The sequence below is a fragment of the Capsicum annuum genome, unplaced genomic scaffold, assembly GCF_002878395.1.
Source record: "Capsicum annuum cultivar UCD-10X-F1 unplaced genomic scaffold, UCD10Xv1.1 ctg3892, whole genome shotgun sequence".
Lineage (NCBI taxonomy): Eukaryota > Viridiplantae > Streptophyta > Magnoliopsida > Solanales > Solanaceae > Capsicum > Capsicum annuum.
The window spans coordinates 98,049-105,217 of NW_025846095.1; positions in this window are offsets into that span (position 1 = coordinate 98,049).

Consider the following 7,169-nt stretch of genomic DNA (forward strand, 5'->3'; position numbering starts at 1 on the left):
GTATTTTTAAATTAAAAAGTTTTTTTTGTATGAAACAAAAACACATGTTACATTCAAATCAAGGGTTTCAGAGCCTAAATATCAAAAAGATGTAATTCCTCACTTTTGCAAATGCAAGAGGCAATATGGATACACATGTTTAGTACTCACAATCATGGTGAAAACTCATCATCATTTACCCCTAGGAGATGCACTTCCTTATCTGGGTATTTCAATTTTCATTTGTTAGGTAATACGCTTCCTAACTTGAACCTTTACTCCTAGAAGACACACTTTTTAGTTGAGTCATTTCATTTAACCTCTAGGAGGTGTACTTCCTTGTTTGGGTAATTTAAGTTTCATGTGTTAGGTGACCCACTTCCTCACTTGAACCTTAACTTCTACAAGATGCACTTTCTAGTCGAGTTATTTTATTTAACCTCTAGGAGACACACTTCCTTATCTGGGTGTTTTTCAGGTTTCATGTGTTATGTAACACACTTCCTAACTTGAACCATTACTCCTAGAAGACGCACTTTCTAGTCGAGTCATTTCATTTAACCCCTAGGAGACACACTTTCTTTTTGGGGTAATTTGCATTTCATGTGTTAGGTAACACACTTCCTAACTCAAACCATTACTCTTAGAAGATGCACTTTCTAGTTGAGTCATTTCATTTAACCCGTAGAATACATACTTTCTTATCTGGGTGTTTTTCAGGTTTCATGTGTTAGGTAACATACTTCCTAATGTGAACATTACTCTTAGAAGATGCACTTTATAATAGAGTCATTATATTTAACTCTTAGGAGGCACACTTCCTAATTTTGGTTATTACTTTTACTCTCAAAAGACTCATTTCTTTATCAAGGCATTGAGTCACCCATTTTGCTATACTTTTCAAAAGTTATGATCTGGTGACACTCAAAAATTTTCCCAGTACAAACTGGGGCAAAAAAGTTTTATATGTGTGGGAATTTCATTTTATGCTCAGGACCCTCCTAAAGAATGAGAATTTATTTTATGCTTAGGACCCTCCTGAAGAATGAGAATTTATTTTATGCCCATAACCCTCCTGAAGAATGAGAATTTATTTTATGCCCAGGACCCTCTTGAAGAATGAAAATTTATTTTATGCGTAGGACCCTCCTGAAGAATGAAAAAATAATTATGCTCAGAAACCTCCTGAAGAATGAGAATTTATTTTATGCTCAGGACCCTCCTGAAGAATGAAAATTTATTTTTATGCTCAGGACCCTCCTGAAGAATGAGAATTTACTTTCATTCTTAGGACCCTCCTGAAGAATGAAAATTTATTTTATGCTCAGGACCCTCCTGAAGAATGAGAATTTATTTTATGCCCAGGACCCTCCTGAAGAATGAGAATTTAGTTTTTGTCAGGAACCTCCTGAAAATGGGAATTTATTTTATGTTCAGGACCCTCCTGAAGTATGGGAATTTATTTTTTTCTTAGGACCCTCCTGAAGAATGAAAATTTATTTTATGCTCAGGACCCTCCTGAAGAATGGAAATTTATTTTATGCTCAGGACCGTCCTAAAGAATGGAAATTTACTTTATGCTCAGGACCCTCCTGAAGAATGAGATATTATTATTCTGTTTTACTATTTACTTTGAATCCAAGAACCCGCCTGAAGAACAGAGTGAAGAAATAGCAAGTCAGGATCCCGCTTGAAGAATAAGGTGAACATTATCAGTTGCACACTCAGGATCCCGCCTGAAGAATAGGGTGAAGATTTTCAAGTTCAAGTCAGAAGAAAATTTGATGAATATGTCAATTGTCAAGTTCCTCTCCGATGCCAAGAATCAACATGGAGAAACATTTTGCGTTTCAAGTCCAATTCAAAATAACGACTATCTCATCACTTGGGAAGTCATAAAGATTAAAGTCAAGATTCTAGAAAATCTGAATAGATAGGACCTTTCACTTGTATCTTCAATTTTATTTTTGTTATTTATTTCAATTTAATAGTAGAAGTCGCGAACCGGAAACTCGACGGAACCTCACTTGACCTCTAACTCGTTCTCTCACCATTTTACCTTTGAACTACACGTGACCTGATTTTCTTGTAACCCGAGAAATGTAGACGATCTCAAACCAGGACTCGGTCACATCTTTTACTTTATTTTTATTTATCCTCACTTTTTGAATAATTGGAGGATCAAAAATCATATCTTTGTCTATTTATTTGTATGAAAACTCTTCGAGATTTCGAACAAAGAGGTGCAAAATGTAGACACGTGATTTTTGACCTCCTCGAGTTTTAACCTTTTTTTTTTCAGCATTAAATATTTATATTTTTTGTCCAATATCTACTTTAGCTCTTATTTCATTTTTAATAAGTTTTAGTTGAAAATAAATAAATAACTAAGTTACATTTTAGGATATTTTTATTTTTGTTTTTAAAATAATACAAAAAATTTAAAAATATATTCTTTTTTTTTATATAAATAGGCTACTAGTTTTAGTATTATCTTAATTATATTTATTGAAGATTATTTATAAACTTTTATTGTATTTTATTAAAATATAAAAATTAATTAGTCAATATTTTTTTATTTTTCTTATTTATTTTAATTTATTATCAAAAAAACAATATAATAAATATAAAAAATATAAATCTTATCCTAAACTACCCCAACCACCCACACCTTTTCCTCAACCCCCTCAACTTCCTCAACTTCCCACCCTACACACTATATTACACACGCACGGATAGACAACACAATGGACAGACACAACTTGAAAAAACCAAAAACAAAAAAAAGGAGAAACTTAGAAATGGAAGAAAGCAAGAATGGAAAAGATTAGAGAAAAAAGAAATGATTAGAGAAAAAGGAAAAGAAAAGGCTCCAAAAAGAGGGTAACAATAGAGTTCATGGTTTGGTTCGCGATTCCGGATTCATGGCTTCTTCTTTCTTTTATTTCGGATTATTTTCGCAAGAGGTAATTTTTAATTTTTATCTTTATATAATATAACATTGTAATCATGCGGGATTTAATTTTAATATTACAAAGTTGTTCGAATTTTATACGTGTTTGAATTATTATTATTATTATTATTATTATTATTATTATCATCTAAAATTGCTTTTCTTGTTCTAACATATTACAGTTAGTGTTAATTATGTGAGATCATGGTTAATTGAGATATTAATTATGGTTTTCTTTAGGGGTGTAGAAAATGTATAATAGGGATTAGAAGTAATAACATTATATTTTGGGTTGTAAGTTGGTGAAAACATAGATAAATGTAAACATAAGTTGCCTACTTTAAGATTATTATACACGATATAATAGTATTATATTAGGTGAAAGAAAAAACTGTTGTACATATAAAATTATGGAAAATCAGTGTATTAATAGAAAGATTAGTTAATTAGTTAGAAAATAAACAAGGATTCTTCAAAAAAAAAAAACTTTTAGATTATATATAGTTTGTTTATTAAAAAAATAATGAAGTTTTTTCTGCACTTGTAGGTTTCCTTGAAAAGGAAATTATTGAATTATTATATAGTGGATTAAATATTTCTGGCAGTATAGCGTCGCTAGGCTTATTTTAATAATCACTAGCTTTACGTTAAATGTTAAACTTATTATTATCGCCTCTTCTGTTTGATCATCTTGACAATTTTGAATATGTTATCTTATTGTAATACCTTTATAGGCTTACCCGATAGTCAAGGTTCGGGTTATTTTCAAATGTAAGGTTGAGTGAAATGAGGTTATAAAATTATTCAAGACCTATCGTCACATGATAAAAGAAAAGAGAGGAAAAAACCTATTTGTAAGGGAAAGAGATGAGTTACAGATTAAATTCAGAACTCGTTGTAAATTTGAAAGAAAAGGCGAAAAAGAATAAAAATAAATAAAAAAATTGTCTCGAGTTTACAAGAGACAAAACAAATACCTTTTAACGCTAGACAAATGTTAGGCACGTTTAATATATATTTGTCTCGATTAAGAATGCAACATACGCATCTTTCTGAGACGTTTAAAAAATAATCTGAGGATGCAATAATGCATCTTGGAAAAGATCATCACAAAATTAATTTTCACAAGCTTAATACAAGAGTTATAGACAGAGACTAGACATTAAAAATGAGCAATTTTAGGCCTTAACAAAATTTATCAGAATAGTTTAAGTTAAGATAAGTCAATAAAAACGATCCTGCTAGAACCATGGGACTCGAGGGGTGCCTCACACCTTCCCCTTGGTCAACAAAATTTCTTACCCGGTCTTCTATTTTTGCAAATCAATAAAAGAGTCATTTTCTTTTGATTAGGGATTCAAAAAGGTGACTTGAAACACCATAACTCAATTTCAAATGGCGACTCTAAAAATGATAAAAATAATACCTATTCAAAATCGTCAATTTAATTGGAAAAATCCTTTTACCCTCAGCCCTCTGGCAAAAAGGGAGTGTGATAATTTTCTCCCAAATTTCGGTCATCATTCCCGTCCTCACTTCCTCCGATAAGGTGTTGACAATCACACCCCCCAGATGGGCCTTCAAGCCATCGATGAATGTGTCCTTCGGTTCGTCCTTCAATGCTTTGAACTTTTTCATATAGTGTTGCTTCATTCACGAACTATGAGAATAAGGTGCAGATGCACTCTCTGCAGATAATTAGGCAAACATGATTATTGAGTAACACAATATTGGTAAAAGTATTATTTGGAAAAATATTTTCATACCTTTGTGCTCCATCCATGCAAATATGGATCACCTTCGATTAGTCTATCGCCTTTTGAGGTGTTCTATCTGAGCAATCGGGGAATGGGCAGCGGGTCTTCAGTTGATTTACCATTTCCCTTGCTGAGCTTGGAAAAGGTTTCGTATATCTAAATCTGTTATCAAAAGAAAAAAAATAAAAACATATAACTTAGTCAGTATAGTATAAACACCATAGAGAAATTACAGTATATAATAAACTAATTCAATGGGCTATAATCAATACCATAAATGCCCAGGAAATCCATAGAGCACGTATGATGAAACTCCCTTTGTCACAAATGTATTCTTCTGCTTGGTGAAGTCTATCTACTTCTTTAGATAGTCTAGAGTCAATGCAAATGACTCCTTACCCCAAGGGTATCTCTCAAAGAGGCTCAAGTTATCCACCATCTCTATGTCCATGATTTTTGACAAGTAGCGTGCAAGTAATATGCAGTGCACGAACCAAACCAAAAAGCATTTAAACTTGTCTTCCTTGTCCAACCTCCCACCTCTAATAAGCTTCAACAATCTCTTCACATTTACACTCCTTTTTTTTGCAATCTTTTTTTAAAAAAATTCATCATCCTTTATCGCTTTGACATATTTTAAATCATGGGGATAACATACACATTTTAAACCCTTGATTAGAGCAAAATCCTTCAGGCCAAAATATGCAGGTCTGTCATTGACGCAAAACCACATTTCATGTTGCTTGTTTTCCTATTCAAATCGATAAAGAAGTATATAGTGGACAAGCTGTCCATTGAACTCCATATGTTCTGGCAAGTCTCATAAACCACCCAAAGAGGAATTCTTAAACCTAGACTTCAGACATTGATCAACCACGACTTTTTTGAATTCATAGTCAAATGAGACCTAACAGATATCTTAGCCGAAAATGATCCAACATCATCCATGACTGTGGCGAGGTCTTACCTCTCATCCGAAATAAACCTTGCATAGTGGGTCAAGATCAATGCTTCCTCATCTATCCTAGTCTCAATTTCTATTTCCTCCTGCTCATCTCAGACCAAAGCTTCAACAGCTTCGTCGCTGCAATTTCTATTCTCTGATTCATCGATTACTCATTTTTTTATTTTTTCGAACCTCTCAACTTCTACAGCCTTGCGTTTATTACCTCTAGCCATTTTTTATAGTCTATGGACAAAAAATAACACTTCTCAATTATAATAACAAATACAATACTTAATCAATCTAACAGCCGATTAACATTACAGCAGTTGCAGCACACCAAATGCCTATTAGCAGAACAATAAAATTCATCTAAAACAGTTCCATCACCCACAAGAACATGCATCTAAATCACCATTATATTGAAAAAAAATAGGAAGGAACCCAGATTTTTAGCATGATAACCGAGAAAATTGAAAAAAAAAATTTCAATGCAATCGTCGAGGAAAATAAAAATCCAACAAAAATCATGCATAGGCAAACCAATACCAACTTAAAAACACAAATTTTAAGTAAAATCAAGCCCCATTTTTTCAAAAAAATAATAATTTTTTTCGTCCAAATACCTAATACGAGTATGATTCAAATCAAGGAATCCCCAAAAATGAACATGCTTCTACAACACCATTATATTGAACAAAAGTTTGAACAAAAATCACATTTCTTGACACATTTCAATAAAATTAGCGAAAAAATTTCAACCTGTAATCGCCAAGGATAATCGATATACACCAATTATCCATCAACAATCAAATAAATACCAATTAAAAACAACTAATTTTAGTAAAATCAAGCCCCATTTTTAAAAACAAATTTAAATTTTTTTCACCCGAACCAGTTGAATCGGCAAAAACAAAAACAACAAAAAAATGAAAAAAAACTCCATCAGTATGGAGAACAAATTACCTGGGAGATGAATATAACTTACCTAAAGTTTAAGATCAAATTTCTTCAAGATTTACACAAGCTAGAAAATAAAAAATGGTGGATGGGTGAGAAGAAGAGGGAGAGACAAGAGAGAGTGAGGAGAGAATTTTTTTTTTTTTTTGTATTTAATGAAAAAGTGAGGTTAAAACAATATTTAAAAAATACATAAGGGATGCCAAAAGCTTTTTTTAAACACTTTAACCCATACCCCACCACTTTATCAAAAACCCTAAAAATTTAAATAAAAAATAAAATGGTGTCTATTTATCAAAATAAGTTTTGAAAGTGGACTACCAACCAAATCTTCTCCGTTTAGTGCTTTAATCTATATCTATCTATAATATATTAAAAGTGTGAAGATATTTAGAAAAGTGATTTTGGACTTTTTACCCTTCATTAAAAGTTTGTGCTTTAGAAAAAATCGTCTTTTTACTATTTTTTAATTATTATATTATTATATTATAATATTTAAAATTAAGAATTCCTATAATATATGGTAAAAAAATATCCTTTGAAAAAATTTTCTTTCAAAAATACAAAGACAAAAAAT